Below are 16,378 nucleotides of genomic sequence, written 5' to 3'. Positions count from 1 at the left end.
TTTAATACAGTTTTAGCAACACCTTTCTCGCAAGGTTTTCCTCCCTCAGTCTAGTAAAAAGGCCCCTATCTCTTTTATGTAAGAATTTGGATTTTGCATATAATTTCACCTTAGTATCACTGGCAGGGCAAGGGGAGGGTGAGGGGCGGAAAGGGAATGAAAAGGAAATAATTGCTAAAGATACTTATGCAGAAGAGATAAAATACATTTAGTGCTATTATTTCATCTATTGTGTTTAGATTTTTTTTTTTCTAAAATCTTAAACGTCTAAAGAACTCTCACACTTCACATTTACAGCATTTCAATCACGGTATATAAACCCAAACAAATGCAAATACTCGGCAAGAGAATCCTACATAAATGCTTTAATTTTCAATTTACCAAATGTTTTTCTGGTTGTACTTAATTCTCATAAGCTGTAAAAACCAGGGTGGACATAAAATAAATGCTACACAGAAACATTTAAATATTCTGGTTCAATGAACTGGCACAAAAGGCTGCTGCAGAAATGGCAGATAATCTAAAGCAACTAAGGGAGCATGAACACGGTAAGAAATATAGAGTAAATTATTTATTGACTATCTGCTTAGAGTCTGGAATTCTGCAGATTGTTTGGGGGTAAAACATATTAAACTCATGGTCTCTGACACTGAAACTTGCAGCCTAGTTAGGGTGAGAATTAAGGCATATCATCTCTGCTGATAATACAAAGTTCTAGTCTACTAGCTTTTTTCTAATACCTGTGAAACCCCTTTGGAAGGTGTGGGACTGGACAGGAACATGTTTATATTTGCATTTTCAATAGTTTTAGATGTAGTATGAAGAAAAAAATGAAAAGGTAGAAATGAACACAGTATAAATTTAGACTAGTTAGCTATAGGTTAGCTAACCTCATTAGTACTGATGAAAAATAAGGTAATTTGAAGTAGAGTTGCAGGAGAGGTTGTCAAGAGAAAAACTGTTAGAGACCTTATGTACCTAGAATTACTAGATTTGGGTGACAAATACAATATGAGATGGTCAGAGTAAAGAAAACACTAAAAATGACTTGAAAATTACTGGATTACTAACAAAATGGAAGGCAGTTCAATTCATTTTGATAAAGAAACAAAGAAGACTGTAAGCTTATAAAAATAAACATTATTACAATGAGAAATAATAACTTTATTATTAGTACTTTCATTTGGAAGTAAAAATTTATATACTTGAAATCTGTTCAGTTATGTATAATGTAAGACCATTTTGACAAGATTTTGAACCTTTTTGATGTGTTTTCTCTAGTTCTTTTAGCTGCTAAAATCTTAAAAACATTACAGGTTTTTTTCCTGCTGGAGTTACTTCATTCGGTGATAAATAATTTGCACATATGTCTGCTCTCCTTTTCCCAGTTAGCATTACTAAGTCAGCTAAAATTAACAGAGTGACTCTCAGTAGACACCTCGAACAATGGCGACTGGATTCTCAAAAATTCTCCTTTCTTGGCTTGGTCACTTAAATACATGAACCTGTTACTGTTAGTGATTCACTTCATTTTGCTTGGCTCACTCGGGAAAACCAGCTTAGGTCCGCTGGAAATGTGAATTCTGTAAGACACCCAGGGAGCTAGTGAAGTAGAGATGGGGAGGGGGTTGTGAGAGAGAGAGAAATTAGAGCTGAGCCAGATTGATTACAAAATGTAAAGAGGATGCATAACTGACAAATGCCTGCAAATGGTAATTCATACTGCTAATTCACTCCCTTGTAGGTTGTTGGTGACTACTGAACCCTTCCATTGATTGAATGCACTAGTCTTCACATCTGAAACAATACACTTTCACACCCAAAATAATACTGCCTAAGATGTCCAAAATACTGTGCCTATTACCCAAATTGCATGCAGAATATTGCACGGTTCCTGTCCTCAAGGGAGTTTCACAGTCAGAGAAAGACATGCAAGTTTAATACTTAGACAAGAAAGTTAGGGGGCCTCAGTAGAAACATGTATGTGACAGGAGTTGTCAATTCACACAAGAGAGATCAGAGTCATGATAACTGGTGATGAAAGGCTTTATTTAGAAAGTGATGCTTTAACTACCTTACAGAAAACTATTAGGTAGAAAACAGGACTGGGAAGGGACAACGTTAGGGAGGGGCCAAGAAAGACAAGTGACAAAATACTCGATGTAAAGAAGCAGAAAATAGATACGGAACTGCAATTATCTTGAGATGGTTAAGAAGTCTGGAAGAGAAATAGATGAGAGTGCAGTGAAAATAACCTTGAGTGATGAACAGGGAGCAGATTGCAGAGAATCTTACGGAGCATGCCAAGAGTTTCAGACTGCAGCCTATGAAAAATGGAGACACCCTGAAGAATGTTAAGCAAAAGCTTCTCATGATTAGTTGTACACTGTAGGAAAAGAGAGGCAGTGAGGAAGGTCTACTGCATTTTCTGGGGACTATTGCAGGGATTCAGGCTAGAGGTGTTGGAGGTCAATGGCAATAATAAAAGAAATATAGAAAAAAATGGAGATGCTATAAAAGACTCTAAGGAGGAAAATTTGATTGAGCTTGGTGAGTGATTATATTTGCAGGTAAAGAGAGGAGTGTGCCTACCTCTCATATTTCTGACTCTGTATTAACCTCTCTGCATTTGATAATTTTGTCTTTAGAATGAGATTAAAAACTATCCAGAGGGGGTTGTAAGAAATAGTTTCTGCAAAATATCTATCCTGGGTATGTCATATAGAAGAAACTAAAACACATTTAGCTTCCTTCCCCATTTCCTTCAACTTAACAGAAAATTTAAAACAATCAGTGAAATATGCTTAATGCCAATCACAATTACCATCAAACATGTTTTATTCTATTAACTGCTAATTATTTCACTTGTTAGGACTAAAACAAACCCCTTTAAAAATGCCATGTAACATAAATATCTCAAGGACTAAATTTTTATGTATACTCCAAATGCAAAAACAAAAAGATAGTATATAGGTTCTTAGATCTTTTAATGCAAACATTGTGCATGTGGGGATAAATTCTTTCAAAAGTAAAATAATCTACCACAAATCTAAAAAAATCAGGATTGAGTTGAAACTAAAACTATTTTCCTCATTCTATGTTAAAAAGAAGCATATTTATTATTTAAAAGTCTCCTATGAAGTACACCAGTAGCAACAAAAAGAAATTCACATTTTTTTTTTAAAGATTTATTTATTTATTTACACAAGCACTGGGTACAGTCAGAAGCGCAGGAGGGTGAGAAAATTCACCAGAGCCAGAGCGGGGAGCAGAGCAGGCAGAAGGACCGAAGGACACTGCTGAGGGGAGCAGCGGGCGGCAGGAGAGGTCTGCGCGCCATGCGGGACCCTCCTCGGGTGGCCGGGGAGCAGCCGGGGATGGAACCAGCGCCGCAGAGGCTGCGGGCAGCTTCGCAACCCAGCGCTCAACTGCTGCGCCACCGGGGAGGCCAAGAAATTCACATTTTTGAATCATTGTCTCATTGCTGTCATTGACCCAAGGTTATTCATTTGAATGACAGGGGGGTGTCCGTGTGTACGTACCTGCACACACATGCGTGTGTTTTGTGTCTGTGTGAGCCATTCTTAATTTTTATTTTGTTGGCCACCCCACTTTTCAATAAGAAAAAACCTGAAAAGAATACAACAAATTATTTACCACAGAGATATACCACTGAGACTGTATGGAGCTGGCTTCTTAGCATATAATTTGAGGCACATATTCACTTTAATTGGACAAGGCTCTAAAAGAAAATGCTCTCCAATGTAAAATCTGTTAATTTGACAAATTTCAATATCTTAGAACATTGATATGAATCTATACCATAAAAATGGTAAAATGACTTTTCATTGCTATTTCTTGCTTTTGACACATCTCATTTCAACTAAGAATAAAAGACAAGCTGGTCTTTTTATTTTATACATTGCTAAGTGAACAATTAGTAATTTATTTTTATTTTGTTCTTTACCGTATTGCATACTTTGTAGTAAATACAGAGTTCACAACATTATAGGTCACCGGTGAGTCACTTTCTCTTATGGGGAAAGTATCCAGAAAAACCTACTTGACCAGAAAACTTTCAATTTAGCAAGGTAAATAGCTATGATTTTGCTGTTTGTTTTACAAAAATATTATACAGATGTGCATTTGTGTTGACTCAATCATATGCCTTTCTACAACATGCTTAGGAAAATATCGTTTAAAGTGTAGCTAGCATTTATGCATTATGCGCAAGGAAAATAATGGTTAATATAAAGAATATTTACTAACCAGGGGATTTTAAAATTCAATATTTTGTAGACATTTTAATAAAACATCAGTGTATCTAGAAAATGTATATACTTATGATTGAGTGCCGGTCCCCAGCACATAAATCAGAATTCTAATAGAAACAGTACTTGAGGGGAAGATTAAGGTTAAGTATTCACACTTAAAAGATGTTTCCACTTTGAACATTATGAATTACATCAGTTTTCTCTAACTGAATCTCATGATCTGTTAATTGTTTCCTATAGAAATACACTATGAACATCAACATAGGGTGAGATAAAATGGTGAAAACACAGTGTTCTCACCAGTTGTGGGAGCATTTATCTTATACTGCATAAAAATGCTGCTTTCTTCTGGATCCCAGAGCATGAACTCCCTTGTTTTCAAGAAAACAAGGCTACTTTTCTCCAATAGGAATTCAACTAAATATATTCAGGGCTTGAGTATCAGTTTTAATTTTGCACATATTTTATCAAAAATATGTAAATAACAGGAACTTCGACTACAGTTAATTTTTTTTCTCTGAGTAGGCCCCTTTCAGACCCAGTGTTATACTTTCTTCATTGCTTCTTTAATGAAAAACAAAATCAACAATTTATATAAATTAAGCCACAGCTGGTGCCACCTGCCATAGTCCCACTTATTCCAAGAAATCATTATAAAATGTTTTCAGTTTATTTTTCCAATAAATGATAGATATATGTGTATGTAGAACATGTGTAAATAGATAGCTTCCTCCTGTATTTCTAGTAGGCTATGTTTTTATTTTCTGGCTTTTGTCAATTTACTATTTTACAGTTCATATGATTATATTTAAAATTTCATCCTGCCTAAAACCAAGTGGTGGGTCAACATAAAAACCTAATTTCTAGGGCCTCCCCTGGTGGCACAGCGGTTGAGCGCTGGGTTGCGAGGCTGATTAAAAAAAATATTTTTCAAAAGGCCAACTAGCTGGGAGAGAGGTAAAGAATGCACTTAACCTATTTGTTAGGCATGAACTTAAGTATTTTGCATGTGTATTCAAAATGATTTGAGGCAAATGCTACCCTCTGTTTACAACAGAGGAGGCACAGGTTCAGTGAGTTCAGTGAACTTCCAGTGACATACTAGGTCACTGGATGCCAAGGTCACTGGATGCCAAGGTCCACTCTATGGTCTGTCCTGACACCAACAACTGTTCCTAGTGCAACAGTGGACATTGATGCGTTAGCTCTAAAACTTTACTCTGTCTTAACAATGAACACATTCTGAGTGAGAGTTTGTTTTGACTATGAAAATGTCTTTTAATTTGACTGTGTGAATCCCGTTTTTGTTAGAATTCATGTTGTTTTGTAATAAAGTGAATAAAATATAAAGCAAAGTTAAGAATTATTTCATGAAAGTATATTTGGGTTAAATTTTATAAGCCATTCATATACTTATCCATTCATTCAATTATGCATTATTTATTTACCTTAAATTTAAGAAATTACTATGGGATATAAGATCTAGCTTGACCTTAGCACAAACAGAAATGTAAAAGAAAATATTTTGAAATGTAAAACATATTGACACAACAAAATAAATGTCAACTTAAAAAATAATTGTAATTTTTAAATATTTTATCATCAGCAATTAAAAAAACAGAACAGAATAAGGAAAAATTAAAATATCCTCAATTCAAATGCTCTGATATAAAAAACAGAATTAGATTACATTTCTCACTACAATAATTTTAAAACAAATTATTTGCATGGTTCAGAGGAGTCAGGTTAATCACATGTCACAAGTCATTCACTGGTCAAGAAATCACTTCACTGGGTCAAAAGATTAATTCTTTGAAATATTAAATTTAAACAAATTAAAATAAGAAATTGTCAGTAAGCATGTGTAGTAGGATGAGTACTGTCTTGAAAAACATTTTTGATGTATATATTTTATGCATATGAGGCTCAAAGCATCTGAATAACTGAGTTAGATCAGCTTATATGTTGGACATTGTATTTTGTCTTCATATATATACAACACTTTCAGATTTTTTAAGATTTATTTTTTATTTATTTATCCATACAAGAACTGGGGTGTAGTCCAGAGGTGGGAGGTGAGAGGATTCCCCAGACACAGAGTGGGGAGCAGAACAGGCGGATCCACTGGGATCCACTGCGATCCACTGCTGAGGGGAGCAGCGGGGAGACAGGAGAGGTCTGCTGCACCATGAGGGTAGCTCCCTGGCCAGGGATGGAACTTATGCTGCAGGGGCTGGTGATAGTTTGACAGTGCTGAGACTTAACCCCTGCATTACCAGGGAGGCCCCCACTTTCAGATATTTTTAATAGACACAATTCCATGGCCCTGGAGAGGCACTGTCAGCACTCTATTTGAGGGTATTCTGGTGTCACCATTTTCACCACAATGAAGAATCCAGTGAGTGTCTTAGATTTTCCACTTATATTATTAAAGCACATTCCTAGGATCACTATTATGAAGTGAATTGGAAAAATGGCATTTATAACTCTTGTTCATTTAATTATTTTCATGTAATCACTATATGAAACCTCTAACTTTTATAAAGGAAATATGACATATTACAGAAAATACAGATGAGAAAACATAATCTCCCTGCAGAAATATGCCCGCTAGTTCATTTTTTATTTGCTTACATTTTCAGTGACAGTTATCTAAAACACACATTAACCATCTAAAGAAATAGCAGCATGGGATTTGAAGAATATATTGGAAGTATCGGAATCTAAAAAGTAGATGGAAGACAGGAGAAGTGAAGCTGCTTTCATTTAAAAAGGATAATAAAGGTTTTATTTATAAAAATCTGCATAACACACATTTTTAAAGGGAGGGCAAGATGGCTACAAAAATCAATAATTATATTACACCATCACATCCAGAGAGAGCATTTTTCCTTTTATAAACAATTATTCCAGGGCCTCCCTGGTGGCTCAGGGGGTTAAGATGCAACCTATGAAGCTATCTGCAGCCACTGAATCATGAGTTCAATACCAGTCTGGGGAGCTACCTACATGGTGCAGCAGAACTTTCCTGTCTTCCCCCTGTTCCCCTCAGCAGTGGGTTTCAGTCAATCTGCCTGTTCTGCTCCCCACTCTGTCTCTTGTGAATCCTCTCACCCCCTTCACCTCTGGTCTGTACCCCAGTTCTTATATGCATAAATAAATAAATATTAAAACATAAACAATTATTCAAAAACATTGACATACTTAGTTTGAAGAAAGTTCCGTTTTCGCCGAGTTTCTGAACAAAGCTCCGAGACTACTTCGCTAACCAAGGAATGATGAGCAGGAGGACAGGCCATGGCAAAGGGATTCATGGATCAAAAAGTCCAAGATCAACCCCCAGTAACACATGCTTGAGCTGTCAGAAACGCTCAGAGCGACATGCTGGAATGCATGATGCAGCCGGCTAAGGTGAGGGATTCCTTCCTGTTTAGTCAAGCAGCTCAGACATGGAAGCAGAAGTCACTGTACCTGATCTGTTATGACTTTGAAAAGTGAAAAAAGCACACAGGGGTAAACACACACAGGATTCAGACTTGCCATTATCTAGCTCTTGGCCTGAACAGTGTCATTCATTTATGGACCAATGGCCAGGAGCCTGGCCAAAGGTTCCTTGCTGATTAGGTTCAGAAAGTTCTAAGTGAGGAAAAGAGGAAAATCATTCAGCGGTGCGATGGGCCCTGTGCTCTCACTGACTTGTAGAAAAGCAAATATGTGTGTGTATGTATCTGCATACATATAGACACACACTATATAATCATACAGTAATACAAACCAGATTAATACTATACTAACATTTATGATACATTTTATAGTAAAATATCCAAGCTTGGAATTCTGTGCTACTTAGGGAGGAGGGGAATAACTAATTTTCTTATCTTCCAGCCTAGGAGCCTTGCATATATTAAGAAACAGATCGGCAGCTAAGAGCACCACAAAATCTCCCAAAGGCTGGATTTAACTTGCAGAGCAAACTCTTTGCCAGCTTTCTAACCTCAGTGTTTGGGCTTGCTGCCTAAATGACCAGAGTGAATTATTCAAAAGTTATGTTGAAAAAATCCCTGACACTCTCAAACACAGTCTCTCTCTATATATCACACTAGCTTCTAACATTAGCCAGCATAATTTCTCCCTTCTGATATTAATCACAGCAGCACGGAGACAGGTACTGATAATCAATGTTCTTCAATTCCAAAATTGCAGAGATAATTTCTACAATTAAATATTAGCATGCTCGGAATGTCTGTGTCTCCCAAAGATCTTATGTTGAAATCTAAGTCTCAAGGTGATGGTGTAAGTGGGGCTTTTGGGGGTGATTAAGTCCTAAGGACCTAGTGTCATGACTGCAAATACTGTCCTTACAAAACATACTCCACTTTGCTCCTGGCCCCTTCCACATCACATGAGGGTCATAAGAAGTGTTCAATCTGCAGCCCAGAAGAGGGATGGCACCAGGACTCTACTTGCCGTCATCCTAATCTCGGACTCCATGGACCAGGACTGTATTACATTTCTGTTATTTGTGAGTCGCTCAGTCTATGGTATTTTGTTGTAGCAGCCTGAAAGGACTAAGACAGAGATCGACTGCTTTGTGTTTACACACATTTCTTTAAAATGCTAACATCTTGGGCCTCCCCTGGTGGCACAGCAGTTGACTGCTGGGCTGGGAAGCTGCCCGCAACCTCTGCAGCACTGGTTCAATCCCAGGCCGCTGGGCGAGGGTCCCTAATGGCGCGCAGACCTCTCCTGCCGCCCGCTGCTCCCCTCAGCAATGTACTTCCTCAGTCTGCCTGTTCTGCTCCCCGCTCTGGCTCTGGTGAATTCTCTCACCCTCCCGCACTTCTGACTGTACCCAGTGCTTGTATAAATAAATAAATCTTTAAAAGAAAGAAAACACTAACATCTTAATTGGATATTATATGAAAACCGCTTACCGTTATTCCATTCATAATAGCAATTAAATCAAATGCTTCCTTACAAATAGTGAGTTTATAGAACTGTATGAAGGAGATAGGCAATACCATAGGAGAGAAGAAAAATGAATTGGAAAAGAAACTCACAGGCAATATCATGGGAGAGAAGAAAAAAAAAATGGAACAGAAACAAGTTAGAGTAAGATGACTTTCCAGGAGTTACAGAGTCAATCAGAAGAGAGTAACAGACGTGGGACTGAGATAACAGTTAATTAGAAGACTGAAAAATATTCAGAGACTCCATTACTCATTTTTGCCTTCTCCCTTGCTTCTTACATTCTCGCCTTGCTTCATTTTGTTGTTGGGAGCAACAAACTATGCTCCCTGCATTCAAGGAGTTCGTAGTTGATTAAGAGAAGTCGCATCAAAGACAACAATGTCAATGTCAAGGGAGTCTCCAGCGAAAGTGAGCGAGTCTAAGGGAAGAGTGCACAAAGCAGAGATTCTTTTATTTGGAGCCTGCATAATGCCTTCAATTCATCTGATCTCACGGTAGCTTCCTGTTTAAAAATTCAAAGTTCTATTAAAAATATAGAGCCCATGTAAAATATAAAGAATAGAAATATTGGAGCAGGTTACTGAATGGTTAATAGGGCCCAAATCATATGACCGTCTTTTAATTTATTTTTGTCCATATAGAGGAAGAGCACTTGTCTAAACCCACAAGATCTAGAGTTATCACAAATGTGTTCACTTATGTTGTAACCATTTTTTCCCAAAATAAATTGGTTTGTCACATTAGACTCTGTTCAACTCTTGTTCACTACACATTTATAATTCAAGTCCATTAGCCTGTATAGCTGTATATAATAACACTGTGATAGCTATGTTTGTAAACAGTTATCTGTCTATCAACTATTGTATGACAGACACAATAATAGCAGAGCCTGGGGGCAGCAATACAAAAGATCCAGTTTCTCTCCCTGAGCAGTTAGTAGTCTAGTGAAGGTGAACAGCACGTCAACCATCATGTGCTATAACAGAAGCGCCGTAGTCCCCATCAAAGGAGTCTTGAAGGATAGGATCATCCCAATCAGGTTAGCACATCACATCCAAAACACCCATAGTCCTCCACTAGAGTCCATTATGCTCCCCCCTGCCCAATTCCTTCTAGTTCTCCATTCCTTTTTTGGTCCCCCTATTTACTTTCACATACCACTGGGTACTTCTTGTCACCTGGCTCATGACTAGATTATCAGGACTATCATCAACATTGATCAATGATAGAAGAGAACAGAAAAAACGACTAAGTGCCTATTCATTAGGCCTTCTATATGTTTTCCTGTCAAATACTGAAAGTCCTGCAAGCGAGGAGATTTTTGTCTGCATTTCATAAATGCATTTGAGAAACTGGATTATATAAACAAAGTCAAAGAGCCAGAGATAAAATTAGTTTCCAACTAGCTGTGCCTTATTTCTGAGGAAGGATGATGGCATTCTCATAAAAATAACATGCTAAAAAGTGTTTGCTGAGCAGGTGACTGAATGATTGGTTGAATCACTGATTCCCTTGTTAATCAGAATATCTTATTTAAAATGCAGAACTTTTTTTTTCTAAAGAATGTGCCCTATTGCTGTTGAAAATGCAAATCAGTTATTTTGCAACTGCAGCATTTTGCTGGATGCCAGAAGAGAAGCTTGCTGTGTCAGTGGTTTCCTGAAGAATGCATCTGCATTTCAGGTTTACTTACTTGGAAAAGGACTCATTGTGGAAGTTGAATTTCAAGCATTCTTTAAATTAAGTGTTAGCTAAACATATCTAAGGTTATTTAAACCTATTTGGAATGATTTGCATTAACTTCAATGTCTCTGCCTTCATAATTGACTTGACCTGGACCTCATTTATCTCATGAGGGAGCATGAGAAAAATCATTACTTGTGTAGCAAATTGTTGAGGAGAAGCTTGTCACTGAGCACTCCAGCTACAACGCAGTGAACAACAGATTCAAGAGGGAATGTCTACTTTCCATTTTCCATTCTAAGAACAGCACAAGAAAACAGTGTGCATGTCTGTGAGTACATATAAACAGAATAGATTACATAGAACCCATATAAAATGCATTTTAATAGTGCACACAAATCTCTAAAGTACTTCTTTTCCAAAAGACAACTATATTTGCATGTAGAGAAAAAGTACCAAAACATGATTTTGCTATATTTTATGCAACATGTTGGTGGGAATTTGTTAATATCTAAAGCATTAAATAAACATACTTTTGTCAATTTCAGTTCAGTAATCTACACACACATAGAATGTAAAAGACACTAATAAATTGGAATATAATTATCGCTATTATGTTTGTATGAATACAATTCTGAAAATATCACAAATATGCTTAAATAAAAAGTAAATTACAGTACGTATGTACTATGTAGATGAAATGGGGGGCAGCAATTTAACTGGGAGAAATGATAAAGCTCCCCTCCAGCCACAATCATAGTTATGCATGACTGTGGTAAGTGGAACAGGCCAGAACATCCTGCTGAGACCGCAGGCCAAGGAAGTTATAGGTCCCCACTAGACCACTCCTCACCCCTTATGTTTTTGCAAAAACACACTGCACTGTCCGTATCATGACTGTCCCTGGAGGCATCAGACGATGGAATGTGTATTTTGAACATATTCCAGGCATATGAAAGAAATTCACAAGAACACAAACCCAGAGAAGGGTAATTCATTGGCTAGAGTGACCAGTGGGTCTGACCAATCAAAGAAAATAAAAATTAATGAGACAAGGCAGAGAAAAAGGTGGCGACAACCAAGACCCTTGCACTTATAATCACGAACTGGAGCCCAGATAAGGTCCACTCTTTGAAGTAGCCTCCTCCTGGAGCTCTTCACCTTTCAAAACATGAAAATAAAGAAAGAAGGAAGGAAGGGAAAAAATACAACATTTATTCTTGCTCTTTTTGTGTATGTATAGACAAAACATTCACACAATCTGGAAAGTATTTGAAAGAAAGAATTTTCTGTTTCCATTTCATTTACTTTTTAATATTTTATTTTATATAATTCTTACATCATTTTTCATTTTTGCACAATGTATGCATTTCCATTTTGGTTATATTCCCCATACAATTGCACCCCCCTTATTTTGACCCTAATCCTTTCTCTCCTCCCACCCATGTTTTTCTGGTTTATAGTTGCTTGTTGATTTTGTTTTTTACTTTGTATTAATTAGTCTTTTTCCTGGTCCCTTATTTAGGTTTTCTAAATTCCTGCTATGAGTGAGACCATCCAGTATTTTTCTTTTTCTTTCTGGCTTATTTCTCTGAGCATGATCCAAATGCCCAAAAACAGATGACTGGATCAAGAAGATGTGGTACATATACACAATGGAATATTACTCAGCAATCAAAAAAGATAAAAACATGCAGTTTGCAGCAACATGGATGGAGCTAGAAGGGATCATGCTGTTTCCATTTTAAAGCGTTCAGGTCTTTTCAATTATATGTTTATTTTTTATTACAGTGAACATTCTTTAGTTTTACAAAAGTGTTTATTTTTTATTTTTGAGACATTGTCACTATTAAGGTGTATTAAAAGGGAGATAAATCCCTATATATGCTTCTAGTTATCATCACTGCATATGAAGTAACTTCTTTCTGCTTTTGATATAAGCACAAACAAGAACCTCCTAGACAATTTTACCTACGGAAACATTTAATAGCGAGGGATACTATTTTTATCTCTTTGAATCTTCTTTAAAGAACATGCACATACAAAGATATTGTTTTTCATTTTAGTCAGAACATTATGTCATAAACTTTTTCCTTCTTCTCTCTCTTCACTAAAAGCTTGGCTTTAATGGCCTTCCAATTAAAACAAACAAAACCCATAGTTTAATGCAATAACTCTTTCCTGTTGGGTAAATACAAACACCCATGGATAAAGTCAATTTTGTTTTTGTCCACTTTTAACTTTCCTTCACCAATCCTTATGCCACCTAGAAGATCTTTAGCTTCCATAAAAACCTATCTAGTTTGGGTCTCTTGCATTAAACGAGTAAGTTTAACAAACTGAATCTTTGACCTCATTATTACTGGAGTACCCTATAAGAAAATATAGCAATTTCTAATTCCCAGATTTTTAATTTTCATTAATAATTTTATTTCTTGCATCCCTCTGGTAACATAAGAAATACTAATTAACTATGCAGTAAAATAAAATAGTTATGGGGACATTTATTAGAATATAAGTGCTCAGTCATGATTAGAATAAAAAATATAATATCATCTGTACTATATGCTATATACTTAAACCAAAACATCATTTGTTGCTTGTCTGAAATGAAAACATAACTGACAGACCTGTAATTTCATTTGGTGAATCTGACAACCATATTTTTACAGTGTTAGTGTTAGCATTCCAAATGAAGGTATGAAGCAACTTTACTCAGGAATAGTTGATAATATTTGAAATTACTTTGCCTGTGTTTCTTTCATTACAAAAAAAATCAATTCCCATATGAAATTTATAATACGATATGGTAAAATATTCAGTACTAGCCAGTTTTGCTATTCTTTTTTTTAAAGATTTATTTATTTATGCATACAAGAGCTGGGGTATAGGACAGAGATGCGGCAGGTGAGAGGAATCACTGGAGACAGAGTGGGGAGCAGAACAGTCAGACTGACTGAAATAAACTGCTGAGGGGAGCAGTGGGGAGACAGGAGAGGTCTGCCGTGCCATGTGGGTATCTCCCTGGCCGGCTGGGGATCGAACTCGTGCTGCAGAGGCTGTGGATTGCTTCAAAGTGTGGTGCTTAACACCTTGAACCACCAGGGAGGCCCAGTTTTGCTATTTTTTTTTTAAAGATTTACTTATTTATACAAGAACCAGGGTACAGGCCAGATGTGGGGGAGGGTGAGAGGATTCACCAGAGACAGAGCGGGGAACAGAACAGGCAGACTGACAAAATACACTGCTGAGGGGAGCAGCCGGCGAGACAGGAGAGGTCTGCTGTGCCATGTGGGATTCTCGCCAGCCAGCCGGCAGGGATGGAACCCGCACTGCAGAGGCTGCAGACAGCTTCACAGTGGGGTGCTCAACTGCCTGCACCACCAGGGAGGCCCCAGTTTTGCTATTTTTACTCAAAGTAAATCTAAGCATATTAAAGGAAATAGTAGTCACACATACACTTAACTTCTGCCTATGTTGTTGGATATCATTTATATAGAACATTGGGGTCTTGTCAGGGATTGCAGAGAATCTATAGGTGACTTTATATATTGTGACTATTTTAACAATATTAATTTTTCAAATCCATGAAAATGAGATCATTTTCCATTTATTTGTATCTCTGATTTCTTTCATCAATGTCCCATAGTTTTCAATGCACATCTCTCTCAGTTTATTTACTTAAATTATTTCTAAGTATTTTAATTTTTAATAATATGGTATATGCCACTTTCTTCTTAATTTATTTTGCATATAATTTTCATATATAGAAATGCTACAGATTTTTAGAAGAAAACATGAGAATAGAGACTGGCATTAGTCTTGGCAATGATTTTTTGTTTGGTGATAAAATACAACTGACCTAAAACACAAATAACAAATGCAAATATGAACAAGTGGGATTTCATCAAACTGAAAAACCTCTGCACAGCAAAATAAAATGTCAACAAAATAAAAAGATAAACTATGAAACTTGAAAACATTTGCAAACTATTTGTATGATAAGAGATTAGAATTAAAAAAAAAATAAGGAAATCAATCAGCTCAATAGCAGTAAAAAACAAACAAAATAAAAAATCCAGTTCATAGAACCTGAACCTGAATAGGATCACAGAACCTAACAGACATTTAGCTAAAGAGCATATTCAAATATGAACCATTACTTAAAATAATGACACCAGCATCTTCCTGGTGGTGCAAGGGGTTGAGAAAAAACTTATGAGGCTGTCCGCAGCCACTGCAGCTCGAGTTCCATTCCCGGCCAGAGAGCTATCCACATGGAGCGGCAGACCTGTCCTGTCTCCCCGCTGCTCCCCTCAGCAGTGTGTTTCAGTGGATTCACCTGTTCTGCTCCCCACTCTGTCTCTAATGGGTCCTCTTGCCTCCCACACCTGTGGCCTCTACCCCATTCTTGTATGCATAAGTAAATAAATCTTTAAAAAATAAAATAATAATGACATCAATAATCATCACAGAAGTGTAAATCAAAACCAAAACATAGATTAGAACAGCTATTATCAAAAATACAAAAAGATTATTGACAGGGAGGATGTGGCAAAGACAGAGTCATCATGCACTGCTGGTGGTGACATAAGTTGGTGAGTCCACCATGTGAAAAACTAAAAACAGAACTGCCACATGATCTAGTAATTATACATTTGGGTATTTTCAGAAAACAAAAACATTAACTTAAAAATATACATGCACCCCCATGTTCATTTTCACATTATGCACAATAGCATAGTTATAGGAACAATCCCAATGTCATTATACTGTAATGAATCAAGGATATCCTGGTACAGGGCCTCCCTGGTGGCACAGGGGTTAAGTCTCAGTGCTATCAAGCTAGTGACAGCCACTGTGGTCTGAGTTTGATCTCCAGCCAGGAAGCTAACCCACATGGTGCAGCACACCTCTCCTGTCTCCCCGCTGCTCCTCTCAGCAGTGGATTTAAGCAGATCTGCCTGTTCTGCTCCCCAATGTGTCTCAGGGGAATCCACACCCCTCCCAACTCTGGCCTATACCCCAGTTCTTGAATGCATAAATAAATAAAAATAAATCTATTTTTTAAAAAGAATATTCTGGTATACAGTCATGTGTCACACAGTGACATTTCAGTCAACAAGGGATCCCATAAATGGTGGCAGTCTCAATAGGCTACACCATATGCCTAGGAGTATAATATAATATACCCCATTTAGATTTGTGATTACACTCAGCAATGTTTGCACAATGATGAAATCATCTAACAACACATTTCTTAGAGCATATCCCTGTTGATAAGTGATTTGTGACTGTATATATGCAGTGGGATGTTGTTCAACCATATAAAAAGAAGGGAATTTTCTCATTTGTGACAAAACAGATAAATCTTCAGGACATTATTCTAAGGGAAGTCAAACAGAGAAAGAAAAATATCATAACCTTTTTCTATGCAGAATAAAAAAAAA

General features: G+C 36.9%; 1 protein-coding gene across 1 annotated transcript in view; it reads right to left on the bottom strand.

Annotated features, from left to right (window-relative positions):
- Positions 1-16,378, bottom strand: part of CNTN5 (contactin 5) — a 657,624-nt gene that overhangs the window by 542,483 nt on the left and 98,763 nt on the right. The window contains exon 5 of the mRNA XM_054692969.1: positions 3,543-3,630. The gene's annotated coding sequence lies outside the window, so the exon portion shown is untranslated. The remainder of the gene's footprint in view (positions 1-3,542; positions 3,631-16,378) is intronic.

Source organism: Talpa occidentalis, unplaced genomic scaffold (genome assembly GCF_014898055.3).
Source record: "Talpa occidentalis isolate TD23 unplaced genomic scaffold, MPIMG_talOcc4v2.1 talOcc4.12, whole genome shotgun sequence".
Taxonomy (NCBI): Eukaryota; Metazoa; Chordata; class Mammalia; order Eulipotyphla; family Talpidae; genus Talpa; species Talpa occidentalis.
Note: the sequence above shows the minus strand (reverse complement) of the source record. Positions and strands in the feature narration are given on the sequence as shown.